Source organism: Saccostrea echinata, unplaced genomic scaffold (genome assembly GCF_033153115.1).
Source record: "Saccostrea echinata isolate AGI-Se365-2 ecotype Australia unplaced genomic scaffold, CSIRO_AGI_Sech_v1 ptg000001l, whole genome shotgun sequence".
Lineage (NCBI taxonomy): Eukaryota > Metazoa > Mollusca > Bivalvia > Ostreida > Ostreidae > Saccostrea > Saccostrea echinata.
In genome coordinates, this window is record NW_026889750.1 from 21,436,572 (window position 1) to 21,458,075 (window position 21,504).

General features: G+C 33.4%; 1 long non-coding RNA gene across 1 annotated transcript; it reads right to left on the minus strand.

Annotated features, from left to right (window-relative positions):
• Window positions 1–182: 182 nt before the first annotated feature.
• LOC133187287 (uncharacterized) lies at window positions 183–20,633 on the minus strand. Its single transcript, XR_009721166.1, has 4 exons — window positions 20,514–20,633; window positions 793–868; window positions 552–653; window positions 183–307 (listed from the first exon to the last, which is right to left on the minus strand). It is a non-coding gene; the product is annotated as an uncharacterized LOC133187287 (long non-coding RNA).
• Window positions 20,634–21,504: the final 871 nt, after the last annotated feature.

Below are 21,504 nucleotides of genomic sequence, written 5' to 3' on the forward strand. Positions count from 1 at the left end.
TAACGAATGCGAAAGGTATATCCTGGTGCTGATATTGAAGATAGCATAATCGAATATGGCGTATGCCTATTTATACGAGTCGTGTTCAGCTATATATAACAATACGTTGAACATATGTTTTTATTATTGTACTGTTGAATACTAGTGTTGTTTCTAGTAAGACAAGATTTAAAAAGCATATCTTAAGCTGAAAGGTGTTTATTATAAAATACTTTTGATTCACAAAATGCATCCATGGATGTATCTTCATCAGCAACATGCATTATATGACCTTAATAGGGCATTTCTTTTGCGCCGTTTTCCATACCTGAAAAGATGCAAGAAATTCCTAATGAAGGAAAACATGAACATTATATGACATGATTATAAGAAAAAAGCATTTTCTGACCAATTTCTTTTCATTTAGAAATTTTAAGGGACCAGTAATCTTTTTATGAAATTTACTATTTTTCATACTTGTGGCTACCGTTTTTATAAAAGAAACCCCTTTACAAGTTTAGCGATTCTATCTTATGTTTAGGTCATGACAGAGTTTTTTTTTAAATACTTACAAAATAAGATCCTTATACCGGCAATTTACATGTGCACACTTATTTCCTGCCCTGGCCAGTAAATCAGGCAATGTTAAATCTGCAACATATCTTTTGTCATATCTTAAAACAAAACAATATTTCTTTGAAATTATACATTGTTTATTTAAAAAGGAATGACTTTAAAGCCATTCATTATATATTTGAATATAGTCGATAGGTTTTATTTAATAAACCCCTAAAATATGGATTTTGGAATTACCTAGGGATCCATGCTGTATTAATTCTGACAAAAAGGAGAAAGAAAACAAGACACAGGTGGGCACTATGGTTCATTCCTAAAACAAATAAAAAATCAAACACTTACGCAAGTACTACATGTATCACCAAACACACACACAGATATACATATATACAAGGAGTAGTTACCCCATATAATTTTGTTAGTTATGTGCAGACACCTGATGAGCGTGTTCATAATGATACGAGGGTACGTAGCTCCCGAGTTGTCATCATGACCACGCCCATCGGGTACATGTATATGCACACAAGTGATTATATTATATGGGGTAAGTGACTTGTACCATAGTTTAGTAAAATTGATCATATACAAGTCTTTTACAAGTAGTACAAATTTAGACTGACTTGCAGTATTGAAACAATGTGCTTGTTTTCAGTAATAATTTTCTCTTTTTTTTATCATCATTTTTTTTGCTAAAATTACTTAATCTCACATAAAGACATAAATATGGTTAAATTCATCTCTAAACACAAAACTTAGATGTAAGTCTTTTCTACTTTGTTGACATCCAATCAATGAAAGTCATGTGATCTGATTTGAATGTGTAGTTCCAAAGATAATGTTTAGTTAAGAAGAGTAAAGCACCTCGTATTTATTTTGAATTTTTTGGGTGTTTTTATAAGTCAATCCTGTATCCAAAAAGAATAAAATACAGACTCTATTCCCCAACAGCTATAACAAATGCATGCAAAATGATAAAAGAATACAAGATCATGGAAGATGTTTCAAGTGCCTAACTCACAGTGGACAGAGAAACTACAGTTTTTGGAAACAGTCCTGTGCTGGAGTGATTTGATTGATTGATTGTATGTTGTTTTACGTCCCATTCGAGAATTTTTCACTCATATAGAGACGTCACCATATACCGGTGAAAGGCTTCAAATTTTGACCTTTACTCGGCACTCAAGGCCATTGAGCAGTGAGGGATCTTTATCGTGCCAACGCCTTCCGTGACACGGGGCCTCGGTTTTTAAGATCTCATCCGAAGGACCCGCAACTTTCACTTCAAAGTGCCGAGCGCATGGCGAAGGAACAGTTGCTTTCGATTTTTTATCGACTTAGGTCAGTCGCGGCCGAGATTCGAACTCACGACCTCCCGATCACGGAGCGAGCGCTCTACTGACTGAGCTACCGTGAACGGTCTGGAGTGGTTTGAAGAAGCAAATCCTGTTGGACATTTTAAGACGATGGCAGCATATGCGTATGGTTACACTAGACAAGAAAGTATTGATATTGTCTCTGCTTATGCTGTGCATCTTGGTAAAAGAACGGAGGACAAGCCATTTACAATGAAATTTCTTAAGAGATGGCCTAACCTCAAGGTATTAAAACTAAGGGGACTTGAACTTGTGAGAGCATAGATGGCTTCCAAAGAGACAGCTCAGAATTATCGGGTATTTCAAGAATCTTTTTAAAACACTCTTCCTACATATGATATGTATGAGAAGCCTCATTCCATTTATAACATAGATAAAGGGTATATCCATCGTCCATAAACCACCTTCCGTTGTGAGTGACTCTGCCTACTGCCAGGCTGTGATATCTGGTCGCGACATCTTGCAGCCCATGGATGTCTCCTGCCACGGTCCTCTCGAGAAAATTTACAGGTGCCAAAAATCGATGAGGGAGTCCTGTGCTCCCATTACCAGATACAATGTAAGTGAGGTTGCCGGCAAGGCATATACTAGAAAGCTTTCTCCAGAAAATATTCAGTCTGGATTTAGGAAAACAGGTATTTACACCTTGAATTCCGAAGTGGTAAGGATGGCATATTTATATTTATATCCAGCAGAGGTGTTCAAACAAATGGACCCTGGTGTTCAAACAAATGGACCCTGTTGTAAACACAGCAGTGAAAAGAATACACACAATGGTGACAATTTAGACATTAAAGAAGAAGATGCTTTCTAGAGGATTTAGAGTACAGAGAAAGGCACTTAAAATGGCAAGGAAGGTAATTTCTGATAGACCACCATCTGAGCCATCAAAACAGGTAAATTTCATAAATGCATTGTTTACCTTTAAGGACGATGACGATAATCGAAAAGCAAAACGGCAGAAGCTTGAGATCTTGGGAAGATATGCAGTTTTCCTCCAAACAACGAATGGAATTCTGCGAGGATTATATAGGTAATGGTCTATATCTGCCACCAAAACAAAATTTTGGGGGGAATTTTAAAGTTCTAAGAAGTTTATAATTATGCAGACTTTAAAACATTACACACTTTCATCCATCGTAACGTCATAAGTTGAATATGACCTAAAATTATTTCGAAAGAAAATAGTCTATTTACGTAGATGAATTGATTGACTGGAAAATATCCAGCACAGACCTGCTCAGACTCCATCTTTGGATATAATATGTGGGAAGGTAATAAAAAATGTAGAGTTTCTGGGCAAATTGGCGCTTTCTATTAATTGATAAGTCAAAATTGAACAAAACGTGTACGGTTTGTCTTTATAAAATTACTCTTAAAAGTTTATGACGTCACATGCAGACAAAAAATGCCCCCTTCAATAGTATATTTTGCCGATTCAGATTTATTTTATTCAGTATTATACCAATGTGCACATTTCAAGAGATTTTAAAAATTGTTTTTATGAGGACAGGGATATGTCTTTACGGTACGTAGTTCTTAGATGCAGAGAACCATGTACAAGTTATAGAGGGGAGTCCCAGAGGAAACATGAAAAGAGTAACTACCATCAGCTTGCCATCAGTTTGGAAAGGGACAGAATATCATCTTACACACTGGATTTTTATTTTTTATTTTGGTAGTTTATGAGAGAGTGAGTATTTAGTGCTCTAGAAATATTTAAAGATCAACAAAGAAACTGCATGCTTAGTCAAATAGTACTGAATTCCTTACTGTTGGTATCAAGTCAGAAACCTCAACTTGAACATTTAATTTTTCATGAAAAGACTGCAGTCGTTTGGAAGAATTCTAAGCCAAGAATTGTTGATGATTCAATCAATTTGAATTCATTTTCATTTGTATATCAAATTATGCAAAGGTTATTTGCCTTATTTTTCTTCATCCACATACCGTATAGCTGGTTTTTTGGCGGGACAGAAAGAACTACGCACACTTACTCTCGATTCCCGAATACATTTTACACCCATTTAATTCAATACTAATGGCAATTTCGCCGTAAAATCTTTGTTGAATGCAAAGAACAGTTCAATGGTAATTGACTGATAATTTTAATTCCAGTGTTAAAAAGTTAATTACCCCTAATTCTAGCTATTTAAACAAGGGGTTAGACGATATTTTTTCATTGAAATCGGGCTTTAAAGTATCACCATATTTTAAAATATTCTTGGATATGAATAAATGTTCCTCAAATCTTTTCTTATGTTTTACTCATATAAAATTTAACAAATATGATTAATAAAATACTTTTAGTCGTAGACCTCTTTGAAATTGGTGAAAAAATAAGCATTTTTGTAGTTTTTTGTCTGTAAACATATGTCCCCCCCCCCTCCCGTGAAACAAAAAGCTTTGGTATGAATTTGTGAAATGACAGTCCATATTACCTGTAAAAAGGAATTTTTGTTTCACGGGGGGGGGGGGGGAGAGAGAGAGAGAGATGTTTTAAAATATTTTCCGTTGATTTCTATACTGAAAACACAAGTTTTACCAAATTTATAGAGTTATCTCTCTTCGTTTTCCCAAAGAAGTAATGTTTTATGAAAATTCATATAAATATCTATAAAGATATTAAAAATTACTCAAATGTGTTAACTTTTTAAAATTGACTGGGAGGTAGGCGGGAGAACAATACTATCGTTCGCAGTTCTTTGGCCATTTTAGGTTGCCAAGTTTGGCGGATCATATTTTGGTGAATTCAAAACTATTATCGTAAAATCGCGTGTAAAGGCCGCACTCTTATAATGGATGCACCCCCAAAGTTATAAATTAGGGGAAAATCTTGGTGAAAACGCAGATCTTATAGATAAATGCACCCAAAAATGCAAATACAGGTGTAGCTCTTAATTTAACTGCACAAGTAATGTGAAGAACATGTTTTTTTAAATATTTGTATCATTTTAAAAACGAAAGTAGGACACAAACTTATTTTTTCTTTGCAAATTCAGCTTACATTTAAGCTCCACTTACATGTAATTAAGCCTATGTTGTATTTTAATTGTTCTATGTTTATAGCTTATGTACCTAAATATTTTTTTTCTTAATCCCCCCCAAGCATGTTACGACATTTCGCTGACAATTAATGCATTCCAAGCACATGTCTGTGTTACGTAATCAAACCATCTCATCGCAATTACTGTCACACGTAAGCCTAAACTGTAGAGGAATTTTTAAAAGTGGATTTTTAAACTGCTATCATTTACAATACTATTTAAGACTATTTTGAACAATAATTCCGTTATTTTAGAGAATTAAAATTTTATGAGAAAGACTCGTTTTACATAGTAGATATACTGAAACGCAAAAGAAACGCAACATCCTATTTTAGGGGGAAATATTATAAATAGAATATAATTTTGTATCTAAAAAGTAAGGACATCTTCAACTTTGTAAATACCGGTAATTTAACGGTTGATTGATTTTCATACCATTACCGGAAGTTAAGTTCGAGTCCGCTTAACAGAAATCAAAAATTGCATGTTTAACAAAACAGTTGGCAATAATATGGGGTTTGAACGGTTTGTATCTGTTCATCATAAGTAATGCAGCAATATTTCGAAAAATAAATTCTCCTTTCTTTTCCGAAAGCGATGCCAAGGATTCCTGAAAATGACGTTAAGTACGCATTTCCATTGCTCTAGCTGGAGAATCTCAAAATAAAGGTGATGGAAAGTTGCAGATGCAAATATGCACTACATCACACGTCAAGAGGCTCTTACGTATCATTAGCATGAATGACAGTCCTTGGACCGGAAGTCCAAGGGTTACTACACTGCGCTAGGCTAGAGAAAATTCGACCTTATTATCTGAAAAACGAGCATTTAAAAATGGCAAAGAATATTCCTTTCGCTCAGATCTCGAGATAGATTAACCTATTGCATCGTAGAAATCAAGCTGAAATTGTTGTGCATGGCAGTCTTGCACGCTGTAATTTAATGGCCGGGGTGGAGGGTGTTTTAACAGTCATATGATACTTTCTAAAGTTAAAAGATAATCATTTAACATTTTTATCAAATCTTTCATGTTTTTAAATTGTGTTTTACCTTACTGTATTCATTTTTGAAAATCATTGGATAAAGAATTCAAATATTTGTAGTTTACTGCTTGTTGCGTTTCAGTATATGTTTCATTACATTATCGTAAGATGACATTTTTCAGAACAAGGATTGATTGATTGTATGTTATTTTTACGTCCCGTTCGAGCATTTTTCACTCATATAGAGACGTCATCATATACCGATGAAGGGCTTCAAATTTAGACCTTTTATGTCTCCACACCTTCCTCACAAGATGCATCAACTGAAAAGATTGGCTCAAACTAAGTCTTGGGAAGACTTGATTAGACTACATGTTTGCTTGCAACACACCTTCTTCGCAAGAAACTTCAACTAACGCTGTCTTATTGTCGTAAACCTTAAAAGTGAAAAGATCTTATATTGACACGAAAAAGCCTACAATCCGTATGTTCAGTAGCAATTTTGATTTGCAATAGGGCCCCGTAAATAAAATTAAAAAAAATAAAAATAAAGAAAACTAAACAAACAGCGTACAACACATGACAAACAAATGGACGGACACACTTCGATCAGAATACCTCATTTCAATCTTTAATACAATATTTATTGAGCCAAAAATATTGTAGACATACTATATAGAAAACTGATCGATTATTTGCTGTCTCAGCTAAGTATTTACATCCTATTCCGCTTTTAAGCAACAGGAAAGAGAAATCGGTATGTCTCTCAATTTCACCTTGAACCTATTTTATATGAATTGTGCCCATTTACATGACAGAACCCCTATCTTATATAAAGAATTAAAGATAATTGTCAAAATACGTAACTTTCGTAATCTCTGTATATATTAAGCTTCATATGAAAAGGTCTCTTTATATAATGCATAATCTTTCTTGAGATTTGTATAAGAATTTCAATAACTCGTCTAGACAGAAATCATACAAAAAATTAGTTTTATATATATATATATATATATATATATATATGTATTTTGTATGTATGTATATAAATTCATATATACTGAAACGCAAAAGAAACGCAACAAGCAGTAAACTACAAATATTTGAATTCTTTATCCAATGATTTTCAAAAATGAATACAGTAAGGTAAAACACAATTTAAAAACATGAGAGATTTGATAAAAATGTTAAATGATTATCTTTTAAGGTATTAGAGGTGTAATACGCCATTTCCGGTAAAAATGACGGCATTTACCGACGTGTCTGACATCGGCAGTTTTCGGAACACTGTACTTCGTAAACAAAAATGGCGTGTCGTCAAGACGGCCTAGGACGCTAACATAAAACTTACACCAAAGAAAAGGAATATAACTTAGCGGAGGAGAGAATGAATATGATATTACGTAGAAAACACGTGAATATATATTGTTAGACAAAATATGCAGTCAAAACGATGATACCTTCAAATACACACTTCATGGGTTTTTCCAACTTCTAAAAATAGCTTCATTTTCGAAGAACGAACGAGATATATGCCTTTTATTCAAAACTTTACATTCGCATCGCGATTTCTTGTGATTCTCTCAATATCAGCAAACCGTTTGAGGGGAAAAAATGTACGTAATAGGTAGCATTGCGTGCATTGTAGAATCTGCAAATTTATAAGTGACGTTCAATGTCCATAGAAAAATATCTGAGATGTTCAAAATATATCAGTAAAAAATAGAATGTAAATATGTTTACAACTTTAAAGAAAAAAAAATTAATATAAGATATGGCAATAAATGATTTATTCTGGGTTGGGTTAGGGTGATTTTTGTTATTTTATTTACATTAATTAATTTATTTATTTTTACATAAGTTTACTGTTTAGAAGGGGGGGGTGAATATTTTTTATTGATATTTTTTATATACATGTGGGGAACAAATTGGTTTTATTTTACCTTTTGATTAGTGTTTCTGTCAGTATATATTTTAGTCTACATTGTATAGTAATGTTTTGATCTGTAAAGAACTTAATGCACATGGAAGCTGCAAAAATGTAAGACGGTCATTTTGCAAATCTTTGTCTGGGTCAAGGTCACTGTGACGAGGTCAATCTTCTGAACAAATGAATCTGACTATAGTGAAGTGTAATCAATATGACAATAACCTTTTGTTTATATCACAGGTACTTGTGGACAGGACCCCCCCCCCCCTTCCAATATGCCCCACAGGTCAAAAAATATTTTTATGTATTTTTTTTCATAAATTATTCTTCTAGTACACATTAAAAATGTATTCCATAAGAAAAATCCAAAAAATAACGCAGAATTAACGTTTTACTAAAAAATCATACCCGCGGTATTATAAAATAGAGAAGGTAAGTCACTTCCATTTGTTTACACTGGACCCCTCTTGGATATCAGGCCCGAAATATCATTTACCTAATACATGTCACCCAAATGTGTCATGATATCTTGTTTCGGTAGATATTTTTGTCTTTAATCGTGCTATTTAATTGCCCAGGCATCCCATAATAATCCGAGTATTCATCGTCAAACGTGAAAAATGCTACAAGATTTGGAAATGTTAGAGTAGAAATTACGGAAGTGATGCAAAAACGGCACCTAGCGTGTAACTCTCGAGTTCCGAGTGTTATAGAACTAAGGGAAAAGTCAGAGGTCTACGAAAAAGTTCGGGAAAATTTTAATAAAGAAGTCGAAATTGATTCATTAGAATTAAATTCTGCTTAAGATTTTCGAGATGAGCGAGGGTAGTCGTCAATATTCCCTTTAAAGGATGTTATCATTGATACCAAGTAGCGGTTTTAAAATCGCTTAAACATTTATTTACAACTTACAAGACATGTAACCCCCCTTCCCCTTCTACATGGACATGCTTGCAATTAATTCCGATAATATTAAGCTTAATAATTATGTGTATTTTTTAATATTCTTATGCGATGATTATCATTTGCCAAGGAATTTAAATGTGAGTCTTTTCAAAATTAATTCTTAAGAATGAAAATCAGCACCCAATTTAAAAAAAAAAAAAAAATTTCATGCTCTTCTTTACTTTCGCGTCGCACTGCTGAGTTTATTTCTGGCCTTGATTACATATATATCAAGCTGCTATTATTTTAATTGAACAAACGGAAGCTTAATTTCTATAAAATAAAGACTTTTTAAAAAGTTCTTTAGGAACGTCTTTTCTAACAGTCATAGTTAGATAATTGCAACTTGTTTTACGTAGCAATTGACGTTTACATATTGCATGGGTTGTACAACCATTCATCAACCGGTCAATTTGTTTTTCTCCAACACTGTAACTTGTAATGACGTTCCACAGCCCCCGTCCCCAAATTAATCAATATTGATTAAATACATATAGCGAATTCATAACAAATGGGGAAAAAAAGAGATTTTTTTTGTACAGTTTTAAATAATCACATTTCTGTCTTTACTTATTTTTAAAACTAGTTTATCATTCTAAATATTATATTTACTACCACATTAGTTTAACGGATATCCACCTTTCCGCAGACACAATTTAATGAAAATTCCATGTCCACGCAGATGGGGAAGGCGGTCGAGGTGGAGTGGGGGGGGGGGGGGGTTACATGTCAAGTTTATAATGTTTAAGCGATTTTTAAACCGCTACTTCGTATCAATGATAACATCCTTTAAAGGGAATATTGACGACTACCCTCGCTCATCTCGAAAATCTTAAGCAGAATTTAATTCTAATGAATCAATTTCGACTTCTTTATTAAAATTTTCCCGAACTTTTTCGTAGACCTCTGACTTTTCCCTTAGTTCTATAACACTCGGAACTCGAGAGTTACACGCTAGGTGCCGTTTTTGCATCACTTCCGTAATTTCTACTCTAACATTTCCAAATCTTGTAGCATTTTTCACGTTTGACGATGAATACTCGGATTATTATGGGATGCCTGGGCAATTAAATAGCACGATTAAAGACAAAAATATCTACCGAAACAAGATATCATGACACATTTGGGTGACATGTATTAGGTAAATGATATTTCGGGCCTGATATCCAAGAGGGGTCCAGTGTAAACAAATGGAAGTGACTTACCTTCTCTATTTTACAATACCGCGGGTATGATTTTTTAGTAAAACGTTAATTCTGCGTTATTTTTTGGATTTTTCTTATGGAATACATTGTAAATGTGTACTAGAGGAATAATTTATTAAAAAAATTCATAAAAATATTTTTTGACCTGTGGGGCATATTGGAGGGGGGGGGGGGTTCCTGTCCACAAGTACCTGTGGTTTATATATGCTCATTATTTCATTAATTATCATATATCCCATGACATTTACAAAAAGTAATGGCTTAAATTTCTAGGGGTACATCGCTATGATACAGAATATAGATAAATATTGTGGATGGAATAAATTTTTGTTGTTGTTATATTATCACAAACACACCTTACACAAAATTGATATTGTTCTTTCATTGATCTTTCCTACCATATTTTTCATTGACAGAATATTACAAACGGTTTTATGAAAAAAATCGACAAAATTGTCACTCAAAGTAGACAAGTTCTCTCGATTACAAATATTCATATATCATACCTGATGAATTTGAACTAAAAAGAATGCATATATGCAATCTGTACTGCTTAGTGTTGCAGCTGAATACATGAAACATTCAACTGTTTGCGACTAACTAGAGTGCAGGTAAAAAATTACATCTGCACCTTTTATCTATTAAAGGTGCACCAGTGGTTAGAGGGTACAGGCATGAAAATAAGTATAGAAAAATTATGTTTGGACAGAATTGCTTGAAAATATGGGAAATATTGCCTGAAGTGTTGTCCATTATAACTAAACTGAATTTAGTCATATTCAAGGTCATGACCATTACACCCTTAATACCTTAACTTTAGAAAGTAACATATGACTGTTAAAACACCCTCCACCCCGGCCATTAAATTACAGCGTGCAAGACTGCCATGCACAACAATTGCAGCTTGATTTCTACCATGCAATAGGTTTATCTATCTCGAGATCTGAGCGAAAGGAATATTCTTTGCCATTTTTAAATGCTCGTTTTTCAGATAATAAGGGAATTTTCTCTAGCCTAGCGCAGTGTAGTATCCCTTGGACTTCCGGTCCAAGGACTGTCATTCATGCTAATGATACGTAAGAGCCTCTTGACGTGTGATGTAGTGCATATTTGCATCTGCAACTTTCCATCACCTTTATTTTGAGATTTTCCAGCTAGAGCAATGGAAATGCGTACTTAACGTCATTTTCAGGAATCCTTGGCATCGCTTACGGAAAAGAAAGGAGAATTTATTTTTCGAAATATTGCTGCGTTACTTATGATGAACAGATACAAACCGTTCAAACCCCATATTATTGCCAACTGTTTTGTTAAACATGCAATTTTTGATTTCTGTTAAGCGGACTCGAACTTAACTTCCGGTAATGGTATGAAAATCATTCAACCGTTAAATTACCGGTATTTACAAAGTTGAAGATGTCCTTACTTTTTAGATACAAAATTTTTTCTATTTATAATATTTCCCCCTAAAATAGGATGTTGCGTTTCTTTTGCGTTTCAGTATATTATCTTTTTTTACAGACAATATAGATGACCCACCAACCCCACTATTTTGTTAAAATACATTTTCTCGTCGTATGCATGCTCATGATCATTGACAGATGTTTACTGTAAAACAATCCGAACAGGGACGTCGGAATGATTTTGTAGCAATGTCAATCCAAGACGATAAAGGGTTGTTTGGAACCGTTGAAAAGTTGATTAATGGAGTAAAATATACGGTAAGTTAACGGGTACCATGCTTTAAGTGACTGAAGGCATATAATACAAGAAAAAATCCCAAATTGAGGGACAAAAAGCGGTGCAGCATATAGATTGATTGATAATATGTTGTTTTACGTCCCATTCGAGAATTTTTCACTCATATAGAGACGTAACCATATACTGGTGAAGGGCTTCAAATTTTGACCTTTATTCGGCATCAGGGCCATTGAGCAGTGAGGGACCTTTATCGTGCTAACGTCTGCCGTGACACGGGGCCTCGGTTTTTAAGGTCTCATCCGAAGGACCTGCAACTTTCACTTCAAAGTGCCGAGCGCATGGCGAAGGAACAGTTGCTACCCATTTTTTTTTATCGACTTAGGTCAGTTGCGCCGAGATTCGAACTCACGACCTCCCGATCACGAAGCGAGCGCCGCAGCAGAAGATTTTTAAAACATTTGGATCCGTAGGTCTTGGTTCATTCGCAAGTTTGAGCTACATACTGATTATTGTCGAGTCTGAGTAATAATTAAAGTATACTTCATTCAAATAGCGTGCCATCAATAAATGAAAATACACTTTTATCAGGTACGCCCAATAAAAGAGCGGAAAAAAAAATTGATAAATGTATTACGTACATGCAAAATAATTTAGGAATGACTCTAATTCTTGGCCAAATTATTCGAGTATAACCTGGTTTGGGTCAGTTTATTAAATCTGGAATTTTCCATGAATCCCAAGGACTGGAAATGAGAGGATTGTATGGATACAGGTGATTCAGCTGGTTGTCAGGGGGGGGTGTCCCCATACCAAACCAGGTTATACAGATATAATTTGTGTTCGTTTTTGGATATTAACCAATCAGAGGCTAGAATACAAACGAAATTAAATTATTCTGATATAATACATATGTACATGAACGCGCTCTTTTAAAAATGGCAATTATATGTGTAATACTTAATCAAATAAATCCCGCTAATGACATGTTATTTATCATGAATTGTCTGCGCCAATATGATTTTTATATACAGTTAATTAATTAATACCTTTTTCGTGCATAAACAATTCGCAAGAAAGCACGTATGCTCTGTTCAAATTGATTTCTAAGTCAATCTTTTTACTCGACTATAGCTCTTCTCGGGAGAACGTGAATATAATTAACACACAGTGTTAATTTATCAAAAAGTTCGCGAAATATCTCTATATTTACAAACCACAATTCAGATCAAAATGAAATTTGGCACACATATAGTCATAAACATGTTCTTTACATTGTAAATAGTACATGTTACGTAATGTTTTGAGACATGTTTGTGACGTCCCAATGTGAAAATGACGTCAATATGTAGATGAATTGTGACAAAAAAATGGCTAACTCGGTCGTACTCGAGCAATGAATGGCTGTTAAGTTTAACGTATATCTTGGAAATTCCTTTGCAGAAGCTTATAATAATTTGTACAAGGTTTATGAAGTCATAGGACTTGCCAGAAATTCAATCATTAATTGGATTGATTGTTTTAGAGAAGGAAAGGAGATGGTTGACAATGGTGTTCGCTCTGGTCCCGAGTGATAGGATGATCTTAGTTGGGCAATTTATTATAAAAGATCGCCAAGTTACAGTCACAGGTGCTTGGGGACGGGAACCCCCCCCCCTCCCCCGCGTTCCGTACCTCAAGGGTTCTCCGACTTTATATATATAAAATATATTTTCTATAACACATTCACAAAGTATCACAATTGAAATATCCAAAAATATAACCTAAAACTAACTTTTTCAGTTGAAATTAATGATGAAGATCTTTTCTCAGTAGAAAAAGTGATTTCTTCTCCCAATGGGGTGCCTCAGTCTCAAATGAGATGATAAGCTTACCACGTGATTCATAGATAAAGCAAACGTGATTCGTACGGCAGCAAAATTTTTACGCTCTTGGATTTTTTAGTTTTATTTGTGTTATAGTTTAGTTTAGATTATTTGTGTGAATAAATTTGCAGCAAGATCTCTTTCATAGTTGTTGCAGATAACCAGACTGTTTTGATCCTGACTGTCCTATTTTTGTTATTATAATGCCCGCTCCGAAGGAGAGGGAGTATACTGTTATACCCTTGTGTGTCTGTCTGTAACAAATTTTCGTCGCAGTTTTTTAAGCAACTACTCATCGCAGCTGCATGAAATTTTAGCACACTCTTGTCTAGGCATGCCATATGGTGGGAATACTTTTCGTACGAATCTGATGTTAACCTCTTTTTTATTCGTGTGCCAGTCTCTACCAAATTTTCGTCGCAGTTTTTTCAGCAACTATCCAACGCAGATGCTTGAAATATTAGCACACTGTTTGTGTAGGCATGCCATATGATGGGATTCATTTTCGTACGATTCTGATGTCAACTTTCTGTTTATCCGTGCGTCTGTACGTATCAAATGTTCTTTGCTGTTTTCTTAGTAGCTACTCGTCGCAGATGCTTGAAATTTTAGCACACTCTTTGTTTGTTCATGCCATACGGTGGGATTCATGAGAGTATATATTCACAGTGACATCAAAGCGGGGTATTACTAAGAAGCATTGGCTCACAGACTTGCTTTATTATAAAATTATTGAATTGCCAATGTGTGTATCGTTTACAAGGTTGTATTATACTCAGGTGACTGTTTAATGTCCCTGGGCCTCTTTTTATACTCCCGTCTTAAGACGGGACGTATTATGTTATGACGTTCATGTCCGTCCGTCTGTCTGTCTGTTAGCTTTTCTCGTGTCCGGCTCATAACTTTAGTACTATTAAGCCTAGGATTATCAAACTTTGTCAGCTGATACTTCTTGGGTAGAAGGTGTGTCGCACACTAAAAGTAGGTCGCTCTGACCTTTAATGAAGATGCTATGGCCAAATATGGAAAAATCCTGCCCGGCTCATAACTAGAAAACTATTGGACTTAGAATCATCAAACTTGGCCAATTTGTGCATCTTAGGTAGAAGGTGTGTTGCGACCTATTTCAAGGTTACTGTGACCTTTCATTTAAGTGAAATTTAAAAAAAAAACTGTCTTTTTACTATTAGATTACACAATCCCTAAAAATGCAAGAGTGTTGCAGTATCCTTATTAAAAAAATGTTAAATCAAGAAAATACTTATTTTTTTCATTATATACTTTACAGCAATCTATAACAAAGGTAATGTTACAAGAGAAATTCCACCTTTCCCATGGGTGTAATTATCAAGCACTGGTCAAGGAGAATTTGATAACAGAAAATTGCATATCAAATTAGAAATTAATGAATCTAGTGTGAGGAGCTAACTGGTAGAGCATCTCTGATCAACCAGGTGTTATCTATATCTCTCAGGAACTGGGCAAAAAGAATCAGTTGTGTTGGATTAAATACTTGGCTAGCCTAACTTTTAAAATGAATTTGGTGAAAAGTAATTAAAACTTATTTGATATTGTGTAGTAAATTAATTTGATATTGTACAATAAACTAATTTGACATTGTATAATATAAGTAAAACTAATTATACTTCGGGGGATATTGAAATCAGCATGCCTGTTATCCGTATGAATTGCAGCTTAAAACCAGTCTGACACTAAATCTAAAAAATCAAGTATTTAAAAAAATATTTTAATTATGGTAGATAGTCCCTACAAATCTAAGAGTAATGCAGGAACCTTATTAAAAATGTTGCATCAAGATTGCACAAGTTTTTTTTTTTCTTTTTATAAATCTTTGTAACAAATTTTTTAAAAAAAAATCGTTTTCAAATTTAATTTCAGAGTGACATAAATATGCATTTTTATTGCACTACAAAGCAGATAGTATGTATAGATCCATTCATCCGTTGGGAGTAATGAGTGGACATGCATCCAGTTAAAGATTAATTAATGAGTTCAGTGTAGGAAGGCTAGATGTCTCAATCATTTCTGTTAGAGGATCTCTGATCAAGCAGCTCTTATCTGTATCCTTTGGGAATTAGACAGAAGAACTGCTTGTCAGTTTATAGTATATGTCATTTGATGGCCAGCCGTTTTTTTTTTAAATATTAATTTGATATAGATTAAGTTGTTAAGACTAAATTGATATTGTTTAATATGATATTTTTATTCAATCTTTTGAAAATATCAGCTAATTTAGAGCATCACGTCTCACAAATCTAAAAGCTGGGGGGGGGGGGGGGGCTGCAGATGGACATTTGTCAAGCTCTAACACAACCAGTTGAAGATCTATAATGTAATATTTGTTATAATTAATGCCTACACCACAGGAGATGTATAAACAGATATTATAAGGAATGGAAAAATCATTGAAATCCTTGTATCAAGGTTGACATGATTTCCCTGCACTCTAAACTGTTAATGACAATTGAACAATATTTGACGGACGTAACTTGCTGTGGCGGGGCACTTTATTTCTTTCTTTTTTTTTTCGTTACATATGTCACTCATTTTGGGACGCTACTGTGTGTCTGTGGAATAATGCAATTTTGGTCCTGTACTTTGCAGTTACGGTAATTGGGCAGTGATGGATCATATATTGCGATATGCGACCTCGGTCTCATTCGAAGGATCGGTTTCCATGTCCCGAACTAGAACCCGCAACACAAAGATTAACCTCTTACTTTGCGACTCTAGAAGGTAAACATGGCAATATATCTACCATTCGAATTTTCTTTGATTCAAGAAATAGCAATGTTTGTCTACATATCCAACACTATCTTAATTTTAACTATGAACAAGTTACAAAGAAAAATAAGTCCTTTGCGAATTAAAAAAAGGGTTTATTCTATCTCCATAGTTAAATTATCTCTTTACTGTCACATTTAAAACAGAACACTTTAAAATTATTTCTGCTTCTTAGATGCTTTTTTATCTACCTGAGGATGCTTCTATAATCATGGCTTTACTCTTCTGGAGCAGAGGAGTTTTTAAGATGATTCCTATATATTCTTGTGTAAAACTTAAACCTTCTGTTGTGCCCTCAACCCCTGGGGGGTCATAACTTGTACAAACTTGATTCTACAATACCTAAAGTTGCTTCTGTATTAATATGACTAATAAAGGCGTAGTTCTTGAAAAGATTTTCTAATATATTTCCCATATGGTTTCTAGGTAAAACTTTGGCCCCCTGTTGTGTCTGCGCACAACCCCAGGAGATCATGATTTTGAACAAACTACCTGAGGATACTTCTATATTAAGGTATGTCACTCGTGAAATTTGTTATATCAAGGATTTTTTGAGAAGTATATTTTGGATAAGTACTCATATAGTATGACTCAAAATCGCAGAGAAAATGGGGGGTCAGTGTGCATCTAACTGAGCTACGGTACAATTAAGTTGACCTTTTTGCACTTAAATTGTAACTCTTTGGTCAATCACTTTAACCGTTATCATATTTTATAAGATGTAACCATGGCAATAAACATAATCTTATTTTACGTAAAATAGTTTGAATAATATTTATCGTTGAACAAATCATGCAAATTAATGCGCGTAAATTATTGTGTGACCTTTTTGCACTTAAAAAAGTCTCATATTTGGGGTATTAAAAATCTAAATAGGCAATAGAATATTTTCTTGTATTAAACTTTTTACGACTTAAGTGCTGATCGGTCAAAAGTATCGAGTAGTTTAAAATAATGAAAGAAAAAGTTGGGGTCAGTGATGTAAATTTTGAAATATTGGTCAAAATATGCGATTTTCAGGCAAAAAAAGTGTGTAAATTTTATCTCGACTTCCATAATATATCTTCATTTCTTGGCAATGTTTGTTGAGCGAAGGTGTAAATTTTGTTATAAAAATATAAATTGAGACCTATATTTAATATTCCGGGCATATCATAATGGAAAATATTCTCTGAGTAAAAGTATGTGAGGCTTAAGTTCCAAGATATTAAATTTCATAAATGTGTAGATTTGCAGAATTTTCTGCTAAATATCCTTCCGCCACAAGAAATAGTCCCTTATAAATCTTGCTTCTTTGTGAATTTTTGAGCAGCTTTTTAATTGAATGTTGAACATTTTACATTGTTTAATTTAAATATGTTATAAAGATTGAATTGTAATAAATAGTTTTTAAGTAAGAGATTCTGACTGAAATTTTCTAAAAGGCTGACGAGTGACATACCTTAATATAACTTATAATGGCTTAGCTGTTCTCGAGATGATTCGACTTCGACCCCCTCTTGAAAAACTTAAATCTATAGTACGTAATGAAATTTTCACACAAGTTTCGTCTTTTCTTGGTTCTTTTCATGGTTCTTGAGTAGAAGATTTTTAAAATATGCTACCAAATTTTTACGAATTTTTAATTATCTCCCCCTTGAAAGAACTAGACATGAAACTTCCTGTGAACAAGCTTAAATCCCATTCACCCAGGGATGCTTTGTGGCAAGTTTGGAAGAAATTGGCTCAGTGGTTAAGTGAAGAAGTCGAAAATGCGAAAAGATTACAGACGACAGATGGATGTCGAAAGAAATGTGAAAAGTTTACAGACAGACGCCGGACACTCTTTCATCATAAAAGCTCATTTAAGCCTACGGCTCAGGTGAGCTAAAAAGTCAAAAAATTACTCTTTTGTGCGGACAAATAGCAGCCGAAATTGAATTAAACGTCTTTGTTACTAGTAGGCAAATAATATAATAAATCGTACCAAAGTCACTCGGGCAAATCGACGGGTAGATCTTTTCATATTTGCTTCACAGGTAAATAAACAGTGTTCTTCAATCATACTGATGAATTTTTAATTTGACATATTTTTATTTGAAAGTAGAAAAGTATAAACACACTTAAAAAAGTTAATAAAGTAGGTACGTATAATAAAAGATCAACAGTTTGACCTTATCAGTATAAGGCCATTTCTTCGTAAACTGTCGCATCAACAATGTTTGGCGTAATCTATCTCCAGGGCATCTTTTAAACTGTACTCCGTATACAAAATATAAGTAATATATTTCGGATTTCCTACAATTATAAACAATATTATAGGAAGTATATATACATACTTGTGTTCCAATTTTTTTCTCAGTGGCAGTTATTTTGATTGTTCTTGAAGATTTTTTAATTTGAATAAAATTTGAGTTAAAATTTTAACTAATTGAAGTAATTCATATGACGTACTACTATTCACATTTCTTCCCTTAATGAATTCCAGGTTTTTTCCTCATTGTCACTTTATATATTTGTCAATTGAAAACAAAAGTATTTCATAATTCATTGTCATAAAAATATATTGTGTTTGTTAATTAGATCGATTAGAGTGAAAGTTGAATTCTTCAAACATTTTTATTGTTGTTTCTACATAACGTACGGCCAAGAAATCATACCATCATAAGTAAAGTTTCAAGTCTTAATTATTTTCATTTCCGAGTTTGAATGGTAGCGCTCCTGCAGATACATTTTACTTAAATTGAATTTTTTTTAACCAATTAAAATATTTTGAATTTCGCAATTTATAGTGTATTCAATAAGATTTGTCATCTGGATAAATAGAGAGATTAGATAGATAAGTCAGATAGATGTCAAATTTAATCAATTATTCTCAATACACGTATGTAATTAATGTACCGAAACTCATCTTCGAGAAACCATTTTCGATTGTTATAGATGTAAACAGTACTCACATTCAACAATGGCGAGAAAATGCCGTAAATTGGTACTGAAGAAAGAGTTTTCGCGAGAAGTTACCCGAAACCAGTCATTTCGATTAGGAAAAAGAAGATGCACTTGCATGTCGACATACATTCAAAATGAAATACCATGTCACTTAAAATTATAAAACCTTGGAAGGTGTTTATCTTTTGCAAACAAATTACGCTGTTTATTTGGTTCACAAACGGCATGATTACCCATACCTGTACAATATACTTTACAATTATGTTTCACAGTATTGCTCCACCGTGATGCATAAATTGTATTGCATTAATTTTATCTTCTAGACAAAAGTCTTTTGGTTCAATAGAAGCTGAAGTTGTAAAAATGGCTTCATTCACATCACATTAAGGAAAACAAAGTACAAATTTTGCGATTATCCGAGATATAAACCTGTTTCGAAAGAAGTCATTGTGAATTTGTGAGATTTTATTTTCGTTCTTTTTTTTCTAGACACAATGCTTGACATTTTCTTCAAACTGTACGAGAATGGCCAATTGTAAGAGTGCTCAGCTATTACTCAAGAAATAATAAAATGGAAATTTTACTAATGAAGACGCGATTTGTAAACTTGTTTCATTCAAGAAGAATTGTATTGAATAATTTGTGTGAGTTAACTGAAAAGGGGGAGAGTATATAAGCAATTAAATTTTCTTAATATTTCTTTATAGATAATATTTGACCTACTTCCCTTTTTTTAAAGTTAATTTGCTATTCATAAATTTACCTGTCCTCATCTGTAAAAAAAAAATGTGCCTCTAACGCTGTATCACCGATGTCATTGCATTCACAAAACAAATTTAAGCGTTTGATTTAAAAAAGAAAAAAACAAAGAAATGCATTGATTCTTGGCTATTTTTTCAATAATTATACTGTAACATTGAGTGCCAACTTTTTTGAGAACTGAAACGCGAAAACTCTTCTGTCTAAATCGTATATTTTGATAACATTTGATATAATTAATTTTTGGGCTACAATTAAAAGATAATGAAACTATATCTTTACCCCGAAACAAGCAAATCTAGTTCTGCTAATTCCCAGATTGAATGTCAAGAAGGTATTTCTTTTCTGTTTAACAATAAAACTAAAATTAAAATGTCTGGTAGTGAAATAGCTATTATAACGTGTGTGAAATCTACTCACCGACGTTTTTGTCATGAAAAATCACTTCAACCAGTAAACATAGGAAAGCTCTTCGCTGTTTTAAATTTATGGATGATATTGTTAAAGTCACAAAGGGATAGTTATGAATTCGTCTGCCGAAACTTCCTAAGCCACTGTCTAATGACACGATTTGAGACCACGATACGCATTATATAACGTTATTTTTCCATTAGCTCAAGAACCTTTGGAAGTATTGGACATTAACCATAAGGCACTGTTGAAATCACAATAGGTTTCCCATTAGGTATTATCTTTTATTCTATTTGGATAAAATTCATGAATATGAAATTTTTAAGCTTATTTTACCATATGCACAGGGAAAAGAAATGGTAAAAATGTAACAGGGCTCTTTAAAGTCTGACACTTTCAAAGACAAAATGTGTTGTAACTTCTCAGGTTACAATGTTAGTTTAAAGTTACGGTTCATTAAGGATTAGACAAAAATAAACATGGCAGACATTTAACCTTCAAAAATACTAAAATTGTCCTCTATTGGGATTGCTACAATTTCGAGTCTAATTCAGGTTTCTCATCGATATTATTATAAATCTTTAAAATGTTATTTCAAATTAAAAAAAAGAGAGAAGGTAAAATAAATTTTCAAAACACAAACACAAACAAAAATCGGCCAAAGATATACAACCAAAACAAAACCAAAAAACAAAAAAAACAAAAAACAAAACAAAACTTATGTAAAGCGAAAGACAGAAGAAACTTCCGTTTGAAAAATATTGCCAATTAATTTTCAGTGCTTGCTTGAAAACATAATAATTATAATTTTTCATTTAGTTTCAAAATTTGACTGGTGTTTTTCCTGACAAGACACGTGTATACTGTAGTACAGTGCAGGGAACTAATTTTGTTACATCAACCAGCATAAGCATTAGTAGCATCAGGATCGAGCTAGCATCAGCATTTAAAAAACAGCATTACCAGGATCAGTATCAGCAAGCAAAGGATAGAACTAGCA